The sequence below is a fragment of the Ornithorhynchus anatinus genome, chromosome X1, assembly GCF_004115215.2.
Source record: "Ornithorhynchus anatinus isolate Pmale09 chromosome X1, mOrnAna1.pri.v4, whole genome shotgun sequence".
NCBI lineage: Eukaryota > Metazoa > Chordata > Mammalia > Monotremata > Ornithorhynchidae > Ornithorhynchus > Ornithorhynchus anatinus.
The window spans coordinates 89525901-89543015 of record NC_041749.1 but is presented as its reverse complement, the minus strand read 5'-3'; the positions used below and the strand labels follow the sequence as shown (position 1 = coordinate 89543015).

The window sequence follows — 17115 nt, the reverse complement described above, 5'->3', positions numbered from 1 at the left end:
CCTCAGTTTCCCCTTCCTACCAGTGAGATCAGTCTTGAAAATAGCCATTAGGCTACTCATTCAGCTTGGACTGATAATAATAATAATAATCTTGGTATTTGTTAAGCGCTTACTATGTGCAGAGCAGTGTTCTAAGCACTGGGGTAGATACAGGGTAATCAGGTTGTCCCACGTGAGGCTCTCACTTAATCCCCATTTTACAAATGAGGGAACTGAAGCACAGAGAAGTGAAGTGACTTGCCCACAGTCACACAGCTGCCAAGTGGCAGAGCCGGCAGCCAAGTGGCAGTCATAACCTCTGACTGATGATTTTTAGACAATATTCTCCAGGTCATATAATACAAACAGTAGTGCCACAAAGGAATTCTCTTTTTCTAGAGCTAATTGGGCAATGTTAGGTATTCTTGGGTTAGGAAAATGATGTACACGGAGAAGCAGCGTGGCTCAGTGGAAAAAACCTGGGCTTCGGAGTCAGAGGTCATGAGTTTGACTCCCGGCTCTGCCACTTGTCAGCTGCGTGACTGTGGGCAAGTCACTTAACTTCTCTGTGCCTCAGTTCCCTCATCTGTAAAATGGGGATTAAAAGTGTGTGAACCCCACGTGGGACAACCTGATTACCCTGTATCTCCCTCAGTGCTTAGAACAGTGCTCGGCACCTAGTAAGCGCTTAACAAATACCAACATTATTATCATGTGACAATATGACCTGTGATTTATGGTCCTAGAGTGAGTTCTTACCTGTCCTCTACTAGTGAGAGTCTTGGGACTACAGAGTTAGGCAAAAATCATGACTAATGAAAGGGAAAGAGAAGGGTTCAATAAGCTCTCTCCTTGCAGTCAATATTTGTTGTTTGTCCATTAGCAACCCATGTGCTCAGCATTCCAAGATCAAGCATGAGCCATTCTCAGGAACCACCTGCAAAAACCAGCATGCAGCCCTACTCTTCTTTTGCATTATATTCATGCCCCTGTTTAACCCATTTCTTAATTCACTGTTTTGGACTTGGTCTGTTTCATCCACCTGGTATCTGAACTTGGTCGCCTTCATCCAGCTGGCAGCCATTTCAATTTGAAACTCCCAAGTGCTTAGTACAGTGTTCTGCACATAATAAGTGCACATAATAAGCACATAATAAGGGGCAATAAGTTCCCCCGACTAGACCGTGAGCCCGTCATTGGGCAGGGATTGTCTCTATCTGTTGCCGAATTGTACATTCCAAGTGCTTAGTACAGTGCTCTGCATACAGTAAGCGCTCAATAAATACAATTGAATGAATGATTTATTGAGCAAAATCAACAATGCAGGCACTTGGAGAAGTACACAAAAGAAGAAGAAATAAGGTTCCTGACCTCATAGAGCTTACAAACTAGCGAGTCCAATTCTCCCAGTGCTTTCACCAGGACTCTTAAAGAAGACCGGACTTTTAATAATAAAAATAATGATATTTGTTAAGCGCTTACTATTTGTCAAGCACTGGGCTCCCCATACTTCTCACATCCCCAGGAAGCTCAGCAAGAAGCCGCTCCGTGGTAGCAAGAGAGGACCTGGGTTTTAATCCCAGCTCTGCTATTTGCGGTGGGCAAATCACTTTAACTTCTCTGGGCCTCACTTTTTCCTCATCTGTAAAATGGGGATTTGATACCAGTTCTCCCTCCCCCTTCGACTGGGATACCCATGTGGATCGGCTTGGGTCTGATCTGGTTGTCTTGAATCTACCCCAGCCCTTAGTACAATGTTTGGCACCTAGTAAGGGCTTAACAAGTACCATTAAAAAAAAAAGAAAGAGAAACACCTACCCCAATGCTTAGATGGGTACATAGTAACCACTTTACAAGTTCCATAATTATTATTATAATTATGATTATACTTATGATAAGTATATAATTATTATAATTATGATAAGTACTGTGAAGCACCTCCAGGAAGTCTTGAACCCCATGGTTGAAAACCACAGTCCTAGACAGCACTACCTCTTATTTTCCAAATAGAGCTTTCCTCTCCTGTACCACTTAATCCATCAAAGGTATTTATTGAGCACTTATTCATTCATTCAATAGTATTTATTGAGCACTTACTATGTGCAGAGCACTGTACTAAGCACTTGGAAAGTACAATTCTGCAGGAAATAGAGACAATCCCTACCCAACAATGGGCTCACAATCTAAAAGGGGGGAGACAGACAACAAAACAAGTACAACTAAACAGGCATCGATAGCATCAGTATAAATATAATTATAGCTATATACACATCATTAAAAAATAAATAGAATAATAATAAATATGTACGTAGATACACAAGTGTTATGGGGCAGAGAGGAGGATAGAGCAGAGGGAGGGAGGCGGGGTGATGGGGAGGGGAGGAGGAGCAGAGGAAAAGGGGGGCTCAGTCTGGGAAGGCTTCCTGGAGGAGGTAAGCTTTCAGTAGGGCTTTGAAGGGGAGAAGTGTGCTAGTTTGGTGGATGTGAGGAGGGAGGATGGGGGCCAAGATAGGTGAGAATGAGGTACAGTGAATAGGTTAGCACCAGAGGAGCTATTGATGATGGTAATGATGATGGCCATGGGGATGATTTGGGGCTCCAGTCTTTTTCGGTATTCACTCACTCTCTAACCCAGGATGCACTCTCTGTCTGGACTTTACTTTCCCATCTGTGAAAGGGGGAGAACAGCCCAGACGAGCAATTTCCAAAGACTTTGAGATCCTCAAAAGCAAAGCACCACATTCATTCACTCATTCGTATTTATTGAACACTTACTGAGTGCAGAGCGTTCTACTAAATGCTTGGGAGAATACAATAATAAACAGACACAATCCCCGTCCAAAAACACAGGCCACAATTGGTCGTCCATCAGCCTCTTTCGGAGGCTTCAGATGGAAAGTGTTTAAAACAACTCCGAAAGTGCTGAAAAACTATTTCCTTTGGTTGATTAAAATAAAGTAATAACACTACTAGGTAGGGATTGAATGAGAGATTTACTCTTTTTTTTTTTTTTGCTGACTGACAGAGGATTTAAATGCAAAGTGGATCTAATGCACACCCTGAAGTCAGCTGGCAGTATGCAAATGACCTGTCAGATTAAAATCTGAATGGAAGAGATAACAAGCTTATCTTCATAACAAAGGACTCTTACGGGCAAACTATTTGACGCAGTGTTGATGTTTGTTTTAACCCAGGGGCTTTGGACAGTGCAATATTTCAGAGGCAGCCGCCCCCTTCTCTCCCCCTTCGTTCCTCCCCCTTCTTTCCTCCCTTCATCTTTCTCTCTTTCCCTCTCTTTTTCCCTCTCATTCCCACCCATTTTGCCTTCGGAGATGCCTGCATGAGCGCCTTAGCAGCACCAACCCCAATGTCAGCAAGGGTTACAGCAGCCAATTTCAGAAGCTTTTTGGAAAGCTGATGGGGCTGGAAGAAGGAGAGGGACTTAGGGATTGGAGGGAACTTGAGCTGAGGAGGGGAGGGGGCGCGCACAGGGTCCCCACAAGAGGAATGAGTGATACAGGTCAACCCCCTCTTACTACCAGCACTACAGCTGCAGTGAGAATAAGCAAACACAGCAGCAGGGGAAAAGAATTAAAGAAGGGAAGGGGTGGGGAGGGTCTGCGATGTATTCTTCTGGCACGCGAGTTGAGGCCAGAGCTAGATCAGCTGTATTTATTCTGTGAAAAGGGGAAAGAAAGGGAGGTAAAAGAGCAAAGCTGGGTTTCGCCACGCCAGGGGGAAAAAAAAGGGAAAGATTTTCAATAACCTCTCTGGTCTCCCGGCTTCTCTCCCCTGGAAAAAAAAAAAGGGGGCTGCAGGTGTTTCTTAGGGGGTCTTTATAGAGACATGCTGAGAATTAGCAAGTATGGCAAGTTGCGGTGAGGGAGGCTGGGTGGTGAGATTTGCATTGCTTATTTAAGGAATCGGCTGCAAAGGGGTTTTGCACCCAGAGTCAGTGAGGCAAATCCCAGCTTTCAGCACCACAAATCCTGAAGCGAAAGGCTTAGAGGAGAATTGTTCGAAGTAGAACTTTGTGGTCCTCGAAGGCATCCTCCACAGGTCAGATGGGGTGCTCAAGACCAGAAACCAATCAATCAGTGGTATTAATTGAGCACTTACTATGTGTGGACCTCCATACTAAGCACTTGGGGAAAAGTACATTATGGTAAAGTTGGTACAAGTGATCCCTGACCACAAGAGATTTACAGTCTACAGGGGAAGATGGACATTAAAATAAATTACAGATAGGGGAAGTAGTGGGGTAAAAGATATTTGCATGAATGCTATGAGGCTGGGGTGAGTATCAAATCGATGCTCAACCTATTGACCCGTAGATAGCTTGGGCCAAAGATCAATCAGTCATATTTATTGAGAGCTTGCAGTGTACAGAGCACTGTACTGAGCATTTGGTCTTAGTACAGCATAACAGTAAAACAGACACATTCCCTGCCCACAACGAGCATACAGTCTAGAGGACAAGCTTACAGTCTAGACCCAAGACCCAAGTTCAGGTTGAGGATAATGGCCAGGAAAGATGGACCAGTGTAAGTGGTGGATACACATAATGTGGAGGACCTGTGTCTATTAGAAAGGCAAGGCCCAGTCTTGGTTATGCCAGAATTTTTAGGATCAATAAGGAGACCAGATGGAATTTTTGGAGTGACTCTCCAAAATAGGAGCCAAGTAAGGCTGACTATTATGCATCAGGATGGGGCCTACAGTAACAAAATAAGGGTCCTGGCCACAGGCACTCAGATACAGACTCTGAAACCAGATTTACTGTGCTACAGCAAAATGGAGACTTGGGGTTGTCAGTCTTGCTTGCATGAGCCTCAGAAGGAATTTAGGGTCCCAAAAGAAGAGTCACATAAAACGTGTACTGGCATTGAGCCCTGCCTCAGGGACAACTTCTATTAGATTCCAAGCTTCTTGAGGGCAGGGAACCTGTGTCTTGTTTCTGTCATATTCTTCCACGTGCTTTTTTTTTTTTAAAATGGCATTCATCAAGTGCTTACTATGTGCCAGGCACTGTACTAAGCCTTTGGGTAGATACAGCCTAGTCAGGTTGGGCACAGTTCATGTCCCACATGGGACTCACAGTCTTAATCCCCATATTACAAATGAGATAACTGAGGCAGAGAGAAGTGAAGTGGCTTGGCTGAAGTGACTTGTCCAAGGTCACCTAGCAGGCAAATGGTGGAGCCAGGATTAGGACCCAGGTCCTTCTGACTCCCAGGTCCATGCTCTATCCACAAGGCCAAGCTGCTTCTCAGTAGGGTCTCAGTAGACACCAGTGATTTAGTGGGAATATCCTAAGAGCCACCACAACTGAACATCCTGGGGCAAACCACCCCTTGCACCCCATCCCAGAGGGTGGTCCAGTTTCAGCTAAGGCCCAGGATTGAGGATCTGGACCAAGGAGTCCTTGGATGGTCTGACCTAGCCCTGGATCAACCCCCTGCCTGGATGACTCCCAAGAGGTTGGATTAGTTCTGGGCCCAGTCCAGGAGTATAGGTTTGCCTTATGCTGGGCCAGGGGAACTAGATAATAATAATAATTTGTTAGGCATTTACTATGTGTCAAGCACCATACTCAAGGCTGGGATGGATACAAGATAATCAGGTTGGACACAGTCCCTGTCCCACATAGTGCTCACAGTCTAAGTGGGGAGAGAGAACAGGTATTGAATCCCAATTTGACAGATGAGGAAACTGAGGCACAAAGAAGGTAAGTTACTTGCCCAGGATCACATAGCAGGCATTAAAACCTGGGATTAAAGCCGAGATCCTCTGAACTCCCAGACCCTGCTCTTTCCACTAGCAGGGAACTCTTTCTTCCCTGTTTCTCTTGTTCAATCTAGGGTCAACCTGGGCCTGTTTACCCATACCTCATCTCCCTTGAGCAGTCTGGAACCACCCCTACCTTCTCCCACCCTAAGACCAAGGATGTCTTGGGACTCAGCAGGACTGCCTATGACCACTCCAAATCAGAGTAAATCCAGGTAGGGAAAGGGGGTGGTGAGTGCCCAATCAATCAACTGAATTACTGAGCATTTACTGTTTGCAGAGTACTGTACTAAGCACTTGGGAGAGAAGCTACCTCTAGACTGTAAGCTCTCTGCGGGCATGGAATGTGTCTGTTTATTGTTATATTGTACTTACCCAAGAGCTTAGTACAGTGCTCTACCCACAGTAAGCGCTCACTAATATGATTGAATGAATGAATGAACAATACAACAGAATTGGCCGACATGTTCCCTGCCCACAGCGACTTTACAGTCCAGACCCAGAATCCTAAAGCTGGGTGGAAACCAAAATGGTTTCCAGGGGAGGAGAGCAAAGCAAATTGCCCTGGATGCATTTTCATCCAAGTTAGACTATTGCTTTCTGCACCTTGCCCTGAGGGTCAGACCTGGGTTGAGGAAAGAGCGCTCCAATTTTTCCATGAGACTATAACACCACCCATGTGCGGTTATGCCTGGCCCCATCTGGCCTAAGCAGCAGGCACACCCAGCTTAGGACGGGAGCCTACTGGAGACTCTCATAACTTCAACCTGGGGGCATGCTTGGGTTTTGAAGCCTGAAGCCATGAACTTAGCCTCCCTAGGGAGGCCCCAAATCTAGGGTAACCACCATTTATCCTCCATCGAACCACTGAAAAATCCAAAGTGAAATCATTCTGATTCAATAATGAATGAGAACTCAATTTACAGCAGATCCCCGCAAAACAGATAGCATTTAGGGCAGACTCCATAATTATGCAGGTTTCAATCAAGTGTAATCTCACTGGATCTAAGATCTGCTCCTTTATATGGGTGGGTGTGTGGAGAAAGGGCCAGGAAACTTACATATGACTGGTGAAGTGGGGAGAGAGACTGTTTTCCCTCCAATGGAAACCAGAAACCAACAGAAACCCAGGCAGGGAACGTGCCTGTTTATCATTGTCCTGTACTCCTCCAAGTGCTTACTACAGTGCTCTAGACATGGTAAGCGCTCAGTAAATATGATTGAATGAATGAATGGAGTGCAGCGAATATGTAACAATGAAAGGCAAATGATCTGTCTCTCTCAGAACATATCAACCTTTAGTTACTATCTCTTGGAAAGGGGCCCTATAAGCAACTGTTCCACAGTGGAAGATGAGTGAGAGCCCCCTTTCACTTTCAGAATAGAGTCACAATGCATTCACCTTTGTTCTGGTTTCTCTCTCCACTGTTTCCCAAGGGTCCTTTCCAAGGAACCAGTTCATTTTTCAGAGGGTGGGAAAGGAAGCCAGGAGGGCCAGGCCGGGGAAGGTGGAAACACCCGGAATCTGTTAGGGACACCTAAGAGCACTCCTTGCCAATATTTCTGTCAGAGAAACCGTGTGACCTAGTGGAACAAGCACAGTCCTGGGAGTCAGAGGACCTGGGTTCTAATCCTGACTCTGTCACTTGCCTGCTGTGTGGAAATGAGCAAGTCACTTCAATTTCTCCGGGTCTCAGCTTGCTTATCTGTAAAATGGGGATTCAATACCTGACCTCCTTAGACTGTGAGCCCCATGTGGGACTGTGTCTGATATGATTCTCTGGTATCTACCCCAGGGTTTGGCACATAGTGAGTGCTTAACAAGTATCACTATTATTATTTCCTTCCTAAACGCTGCTTTTCCGACACGCCAAGCTTCCTAATGGGATGAACATTTTGGACTCAAGTTATTCAGTTTCCAGCTGAAACCCAGAAACACTTATCCAGAAGAATATTTTGTTTCTATTTCAGAGATGACTTAAAAGCGAAACAAGGAGTGATAGTAGGCCATCTCCTCAGCCCTTGCACTCAATTATTTCCCACTCCCCACCTTCTTTCCATTCACCTGATTGGAACCTATGAGAAAACTTAAAACAAGCTAATCCTGGCATATCCAGGCCCTACTGCACAGATCCACTTCTTAATCAATCAATCACTGCACTAAGCATTTGGGAGAGTCCAATATAACAGAGTTGGTAGACACGTTCCCTGCCCACAATAAGCTTACAGTCCAGAGGGGATTTTCAAAGGAAGCTTGATTCTCTCATTTCACCCCAGCAACAAAGCAGGAGGAAGACCCCCGCTAAGAGCAACCAATGAGCCTCTGTCCTGAAAACTGCAGCATGGAGAACCTCCACAGAGGAATTGACTACAGTGCTCACACAACATCATTAGCACTCTCTCTCACTCCTGCCCCTCGTGTTCCCACAGGGGCACTTGTTTTATGTCGTTGAGTCGTTTCCGACCCATAGCGACACCACCGTCACATCTCTCCCAGAGCGCCCCGCTCTCCATGTACGATCGTTCTGGTAATGTATCCAGAGACTTTTCTTGGCAAAGATACGGAAGCAGTTTACTATTGCCTCCTTCCACGCAGTAAACTCAAGTCTCCGCCCTCGACTCTCTCCCATGCCGCTGCTGCCCAGTGAGTTTTGACTTGTAGCAGATTTCCTTCCCCTGGCTAGGCACTGCCCAAGCTAGGAACGGAATGGGCAGACCTCTGCCTGACTCTCCCTCCTCTAGTCGAGACTGGTAGAGTACTGGGAACTCTCCAGGTGCCACTCTGAGAGGGAGCACTTACCGATTAATGATCTCCCCCCCACCTACTCACCCAAACTAATTATGCTGAGAGTCGCCCCTATTTTGCCATGACTTTGGGATTCATCTAAGGTATTGATTCAGCATCATATGAAAAAGATGATGGCAGTGACATTTTCTAATTCCTCTATTAGGGCAACATCAATACCTAGGGAACTCATTCAGCCAATCTGTTGCCCTGTGCTACACAATTTTTTGGGCTCTCTTGTCCCTGCCAGTGTTCACAAAGAAGTTAGAGCACACCCAAGTAAGTGATACATAGGAAAGCAATCTTCCTCCCAACCCACTCCTCTTCTCCCTTATTTGCTCTTATTCTCTGAAAGTGGAGCATCGCTTCTTTAGACGCTGAGGTCTGTGCTACATGCAACCCCTCTTCCCCTCTTCAAAGCCCTACTGAGAGCTCACCTTCTCCAAGAGGCCTTCCCAGACTGAGCTTTCCCTTTTCCCTCTGCTCCCTCTGCTGCCTCTACCCACCCCTTCACCTCCCCTCAGCACTGTGTTCATCCACTCATTTGTATATATTTTTATTACCCTATTCATTTTGTTAATGAGATGTACATCACCTTGATTCTATTTATTGCTATTGTTTTGTCTGTCTCCCCCGATTAGACTATAAGCCCATCAGTGGGCAGGGACTGTCTCTATCCATTGCCGATATGTACATTCCAAGCACTTAGTACAGTGCTCTGCACATAGTAAGCGCTCAATAAATACTATTGAATGAATGAATGAACCCCTGCCCCCTTCCCCAGTGTACACCTGAAAGTCTCCTTAAGAGAAAATATTATTCTTAACAATAATAGGTATGTGTTGAAATCCCTTTTTTACAGATGAGGAAATTGAAGCACAAAGAAGTTAAATGATTTGTCCAGGGTCACATAGCAGGCAAGTGGCAGAGCCCGGATTAGAACCCAGATTCTCTGACTCATAGGCCCGTGCTCTTTCCAATAGGCCATGTTTTAGAATTTTCTGGAGCGCAACTCCACTGCCCCATCCTTGGCCCCAGCACCCTCCCTACCACAACTGAACAAAGATGCCAACATAATGTCCTTGGGCTACCTTGCTGAGGAGGAGATTCAGCTATTCGGCGCTTCACGTTATAGCTTTGTTCTTGAAAAATACAACATGAAGCCAAATAGTGTTAAGGGAATCCGATTTCCTCATGAGAATGGATATGTGGGGAAGGTTAGGTTCCGGGGGAATACCCAGTTAAACCAAAGATATATACTTAAACAGAACAAGTTTTAAATTATTTCAATAATTTAATGCAAGGAATCATTTTCCTAATCATTTTGAATTAGCATGTTACTAGACCAATGAAGATGGTGGATCTTGGACAAGGTGGAAACCTCTAATTTAAGGGCCTACACTAATGGTTTTCCCGGTGTTTTTGACCTATTCTCCCTTGCGGGGCTTTTTTGAGTCTTGAGGCCAGATGATATAAGTTAGCGCTGTTTGGGGAATACCTGTACTGGACTGATCCAACACAAACCACAATGTTGAAGTGGGAGCATTGCTTGACTTATGTGACAGGCAGTAGGGTTCAAACTGCTTTATAATCAATCAATGGTATTTATTGATCACTTACTCTGGGCAGACCACTGCACCATGCAATAGGGAGAGAACAGTACAGTAAGTAGACATGATCCCTGTCCTCTAGGAGTTTTCAATCTAGCAGGGGAGACAGACACTAAAATAAATTAAAAGTATGGGAAGCAACTGAGTACAAGGATATGTACATGAGGGTGCATTGTGTATCTATGTATCATCTTTGAGGGTGAGGATGGGGTAGGGGTGAGGACTCGAGTGCACAGATGATCCAGTAGGGAGGTGAGGAGATAAGAGATTAATCAAGGAAGGCCTCCTGGAGGAGATGTGATTTTAGTAGGGCTTTGAAGATGTGAAGAGGGAGGTAGTTCCAGACAGGAGAGAAGGTGTGAGCAAGGGGTCAATGATGAGAGAGACTAGAATGAGGCACAGGGAGTAGGTTGTAACAGAACAATGTGTGGCTTTAAATGAATATGTTCCCTAATAGGTTGGTGACTTAATAACAAAACAATGCAAACAATCTTATCCCCCAGCAAACTCTCCTTTGGACTCTTAAGACAACATATTCTTCCCTCTACTCAAGGAAGCTCATTATTGAGCTTATTATTAGTATTATTTAGCCTTCCCTTCTTTATTATTCCCTTATTTTCCCTTCCTTAGCCCTGTCTCTGTCCTCTTCTGTGGCCTTCCCTTAAAGGAAGTTTGCCTCTAGCCTGAGAGGAGAATCTCTCCTCTTGTGGTAGTGTTTCAAAAATGGTGAGGCGGTGGTTTGTGGAAGCAGCACAGTGGCACATCCAGCTCGGGGAGCAAATAGAGAGTCATGCAGAAGGGCACTCCGCTGAGGCCCAGGTGGGTTAGTGCCACTTCTGCCCTTGTTTATAGCCATTCTGGCTCACCTGCTAAGACTACAACACCCTCCCTCCCTACCCAAGAAGTGAGGCCCAGACCATTTTGGGTTTGACTTGGGCTGACGTCCCGTCTGCCTTAGGCCTAGACCAGCCTCCGACGTACGTGTCTGCTTCGATCAGGGACTCAATCAATCACTCAATCATATTTATTGAGTGCTTACCATGTGCAGAGCACTGTACTAACAGAGTTGGTAGACACGTTCCCCGTCCACAGGGAGCTTACAGTCTAGAGAGGGAGCAGACAGTATAAAGATATTAGGGATATGTACGTACGTGCTTTGGGGCTGAGGGAGGGGTGAATAAAGGGTACAAATCCAACTGCAAAGGCGATGCAGAAGGGAGTGGGAGAAGAGGAAACGAAGGCTTAGGTGGGGAAGGCCTCTTGGAGGAGATGTCTTTGAAGGTGGGGAGAGCGATCATCTGTCGGATCTGAAGAGGGAGGGCCTTCCAGGCCAGAGGTAGGACATGGGCGGAGGGTGGTAGAGAGATAGATGAGATAGATGTACAGTGATGGTACCTCTATCTATCTCTAGATCTAAGATCTAGTTCTGTCTCTATGATCTATCTCTAGAGAGATAGATGAGTTAGTGGTACAGTTAGTGAGTAGTTTGACATTAGAGCACAGTGAGTGAGAAGCAGCATGGCCTGGTGGCAAGAGCACAGGCTTGGGAGTCAGAGGACATGGGTTCTAATCCCAACTCTGCACTTGTCTGCTGCGTGACCTTGGGCAAGTCACTTAATTTCTCTGTCCCTCAGTTACCTCATCTGTAAAGTGGGGGCTAATACTGTGAGTCCCATGTGGGACAACCCGATTATCTTGTATCTATCCCAGTGCTTAGAACAATGCTTGGTACATAGGAAGTGCTTAACAAATACCATAATTATTATCATTATTATTATTATTGTTAGAAGGGTGGATTGTGCGGGCTGGGTTGTAGTAGGAGGAGAGTAGTGGGGTGATGAAGGAGGGGGCAAGGTGATCGAGTACTTTAAAGCCTGTGATAAGGAGTTTCTGTTTGATATAGAGGTGGATCAGGAAACACTGGGTGCTCTTGAAGAGTGGGGAAACATGGACTGAACAGTTTCATAGCTTTCTATCACTCCTGAACTCTACTGACCTCCTGCTCCACCCCAGCTCTCCCACTCATCTCTAATCATCTCATCATCTCTAGTCACTGTACAATTCCTGTTTCATTCTACCCTCCCCAACTCTGAAATTCCTCTGACCACAACCTCCTCACCTGCTTTCTCTCCAACACCCCCCCTCCCCACAAATCTGTCCTGTTCCCCCCCAGAGACCTCCGATCTTTTGACCCCATCCAATTTTCTCAAGTCATCATACCCCGTATAGCCTTCTTCCCAAACCACTTTCCCTCGATGACCAAATTGACTCCCTCAACACTACCCTCTCTACTGAACTCAACTCTTTCATCCCCCATCCCTTCTTCGATCTTGTACCACTAATCCTTATTGAAGGCACATCTCTTCCCAGGCCTTCCCTGACTAAGCCCTCGTTTCCTTTTCTCTCACTTCCTTCTGCATCACACTGACTTGCTCTCTTTATTCACCACCTGCAGCCCCACAGCACTTATATACATATCCATAATTTATTTATATTAATGCCTGTCTCCCCCTCTTAACTACAAGCTTGTTGTGGGCAGGGATTGAGTCTGTTATATTGTGTTGTACTCTCCCAAGTGCTCAGTACAGTGCTCTGCACACAGTGAGTGCTCAATAAATATGCTTGATTGATTGAAAGATGATCTAGGAAGCATGGTGAAGTATGGATTGAAATGAGGAGGGATGGGAGGCAGGGAGATCAGCAAGAAGGCTGATGCAGTAATCAAAGCAGGGCGGGATAAGTACTTGGATTAATGTGGTAACAGTTTGGATGGTGAGGAAAAGCTGAATTTTAGCAATGTTGTGAAGGTTGAACCGACAGGATTTGGTGACAGATTGAATATGTGGGTTGAATGAGAGAGATGAGTCGAGGATAATGCCAGGGTTACGAGTTCAAGAGACAGGGATCGAGGTGCTATCTACAGGGATGGGAAAGTCAGGGTTTGGGTGGGAAGCTAAGGAGTTCTATTTTGTATATGTTAAGTTGGAGGTGTTGGTGGGACATCCAATTAGAGCTGTCCTGAAGGGAGGAGGGAATGAGCGACTATAAAGGAGGAAGGTCAAGGCTGGAGTGAATGAGTTCTTCAAGGGAGTGCATATAGAAGGAGAATAGAAGAGGATCCAGAACTGAGCCTTGAGGGACTCCCACAGTCATGGGGTGGGAGACAAAGGAGGAGATGACAAAAGAGGCTGAGAATAAGCAGCCAGAGAGGTAGGAGAAGAACCAGGACAAGACACTTGCGTGGTTGCAGTCTGCATTTTCTCATACTTCTCAGTGAATCTCTTTCAGGTGTGTTGAAGAAATGTTGGAGGGGATCAGGAGTGACCAGGAACTCCCTGATGGTTGAATCATGGCACAACCTTTGTCTGCCCATCTTCAAAGGACACCCTTTATTGCCCTTGTGTTGTGGATGGGAGGGCCTCATCGAGATGACCTGTCTATCAATGGAGAGGGAAATATCTGGATCATTATTATTATTATTGTCATTATTAATAATGGTAAAAATAACAACCACTCTCTTGGGTCTTTTATTCCCTTCCAAGAACCCAAAGAACCAAACTGTGCCAATCCAGGCTGGGTGGTTGGCTGAGGGTATGCTGGGGGAGGAGAATTTGCCCACCCTCTGATAAATACAAGTAGAGCAGTGATATGAGGGCGTCACTCTGTGCCAAAGCCCTGGAACATGGCTTAGGAGTACAGTAGGAGGAGAATTCAGGAAGGGGCAGAGAAAAGGTAATTTTTCCACTAGACCAGGGTTAACAATATAACACCTTGAATATAATACCTGGAAGCAGCATGGTCTAGTGGGTAGAGCCTGGTCCTGGGAGTCAGAAGGACCTGGGTTCTAATCCCAGCTCTGCCACTTGTCTGCTCTGTGATCTTGGGCAAATCACTTCACTTTTCTGTACCTAAGGTACCTCCTCTGGGAAATGGGGATTATGACTGTGAGCCCAGTGTGGGACAGGAACTACGTCCAACTCAATTACCTTGTATCTCCCCCAGGGCTTAGTACAGTGCCTATCACATATTAAGTGCTTAACATATACCACAATTATTATCATCATTATTATTATTAACATTTGTATAGTGTTTTTGCCTCTTTTCCAAACGGCCTTCATTTCATACTCTCAACATGCCTGTGAGGTAAGGGAAAGCAGACATTATTACTCCCATTTTACATATTAGAAAACTGGGGCCCAAGGAGGTTAAATGACTCACCTGTGGTCACAAAGTAGACCAGGGACACAGCTAGGTCATTAAACCAAGTCTCCTTTCCACTTCTCCTTTCCAATGACCTTTCCACTAGACCCCACTGCCTCCCTGACTATTCGTCACCTTCCTCTCTTTCCTTATTTGAGAGTTTGGTGCCAGAATCACAGAAGATTCTGATATATTGGAATTACCATCTATGATGCTAACCCACCAAACCCAGTAATTCTCCCAAACAATCACAACCCTCTCACCTACACTGTGCGGCCAGTATTTCAGAGACGAGGCTGTGTTGAGGCAGTCTCTTTTCAGTGGTATCCTGACTGTCCTGCCTCCATCAAACCTAGTCCTGCCATAGCTGCAGCCCATGCTGTTTCTCTGGGTTGTATCAAGAATGAGCCAGTGTCCTGGTTTCTATTTGATAGCAGAGATGGGGTCAAACCAGCCAGAGATATTTCACCCTGCCTGGTCTTCCTCTTTTCAGGCCCTGAACCTCATCTATGTTGGTCTCCCTCAGGCTGTAGGGATGTGATGCCTCTGTCCATTTACAGCAGGACTCCCCTTTGGCCGTTTGTGATTCTCGGGCCAGCATTTGTTTAGGGATTTTTGTCTATCTACACTGAGTCTTTGTTAGTTGGGAATCATACTGAGTTAATCAATTAACTCAGAGAATTAATCCTATTACGGAGGCAATCTATGAAGTCTTATAATCAAATGTAATGAAAAAGATATGACACTTAAAATACATGAATGAAGTATTTGTCTTCATTTGCTCACTTACCCACATCAATAAACCCCAGCCACTCTCCTGGTCATTAGTGTGAATTAAGAAGGTTTTTATTAGTTGATTTGGCCCCAGGTCAGTCAACTGTAATGCCAACATTTTAACTTTTGCCTTTCCTGGCAGTAACGGGATTTTAATTTGTAGGGTTCGCAAGAGAATGTTTGGGTCTTATTTGTAAGGTTTCCAATAGAGTGTTTGCGTCTTATGTGAGAGAGAGAGAGGGAGGGCGGAAAGGAAGAAGGGAGAGAGAGAGCTCGCCACCGGTGGCTGCACACTAAAGAGACAGAAGTAGGAGGCTGATGGATACTATCTCAGAAAGCCCTCAGGTCAGACCTCGGGGTGAGTATAGCCCAGCCAGAACTGAGGCAGGACCAAACTGGTAGAAGCAGATAAACTATAATGAGCTGGGAATTAACATTCACTGCTGAGGGCTCATCCCCACTTGAAGGTTTCAGTGCTCTGACCTCCCCTTGCTGGTTGTCAGCCTTTTTTCTAATTATGCTGGACTGTCGGGAACCATGAGTCCAGAAAACTGGGGCGGGGGCGGTGGGGGTGGGGAGACGCCCTTCACAAAGTGACTTTTGAGAGTGTGAAGTGGGGTGGTTTTGGAAAGGAGATAAATTGCTGTAAGCAGCTTTCAAGGAAGGTCAGAAGAGACTTGGAGATAAAACCATGTCTACTTGGGGTGGGGTGTGCGGGGGGGCGTTTCTAAAATTCCTTTGGCACAGTTCTTTGCCTGCTGTCTTAGAATTATTTCATATGCGGATACTGAAGTTCAGGGAAGTGCAGTGGCTTGCCCCATATCACACAGCAAGTCTGGAACAACAGGAGCCAGTGGCCATATTCTCTTTGGGGCCCGTTACTCCCAATGCAGTATTAAGCTGGGTCTCAGGAGTTCACAGAGATACTCTGGTAATGTCAGTGCAGCCAGCCCACAAGGACTCAATTTATTTCCAGAGGATGAGTTAGAGATTGGGGAGAATCTGACTTGGTGAGATCCAGACCCCTCCCCACACAATACCTTGACCCAATCATTTTGTTGTTTGTGAAATCCCACGATCCCCCAAATGAGGGGGATATCCACTGAAGCTGGATAGGGGTATGTTCAAAACCAAAACCAAAGGAAACAGTGGGAGGTAAGCATTTGGAATTTGTTTCCACAGCAGTACTAGTAGTCACAAAAGTCTTGGTATTTGTTGAGCGCTCACTGAGTGTAATGCATTATATCAAGGGCTTGGGAAAGGATGGGAGAAGCATTAGGGAAGCAGCATAGCATCGTGGCTAGAGCACGGGCCTGGGAGTCAGAAGGTCATGGGTTCTAATGCCGACTCCGCCACTTGTCTGCTGTGTGTGACCTTAGGCAACCCGCTTAATTTTGCTGTGCCTCATCTGTAAGATGGGGAATAAGACTGAGCCCCACATGGGACAGGGACTGTATCCAACCCGATTTACTAGTAATGTTGGTATTTGTTAAGCGCTTACTACGTGCAGAGCAGTGTTCTAAGCGCTGGGGTAGATACAGGATAATCGGGTTGACCCACGTGAGGCTCACAGTTAATCCCCATTTTACAGATGAGGTAACTGAGGCCCAGAGAAGTGAAGTGACTTGCCCACAGTCACACAGCTGACAAGTGGCAGAGCCAGGAGTCGAACCCATGACCTCTGACTCCGAAGCCCGGGCTCTTTCCACTGAGCCACGCAGCGCCTGGAACATAGGCACCATTAACAAACACCATTATTATTATTATTATTGTAAGGGACATTCCCTGTCGACAAGAAGCACCCACGCTAACGTGTTGTCCAGGAGGTTATGCGGACTGAAATAACAGTGGGTTGAAGAACGGTTCTGTATAAGTGCCCAGATGAGGAGTCCATAACGGGTTGCTAGAAAAAAAGTCGGGGGTGTGAGATACCTCTATCCAAGGTGAGCAACCATCCCATCGTTCCTCCGAGCACCCTGC

General features: G+C 45.8%; 1 non-coding gene across 1 annotated transcript; it reads right to left on the bottom strand.

Annotated features, from left to right (window-relative positions):
• Positions 1-8420: 8420 nt before the first annotated feature.
• On the bottom strand, positions 8421-8558 carry LOC114806778. The gene has a single exon (XR_003754840.1). It is a non-coding gene; the product is annotated as a small nucleolar RNA SNORA7 (small nucleolar RNA).
• Positions 8559-17115: the final 8557 nt, after the last annotated feature.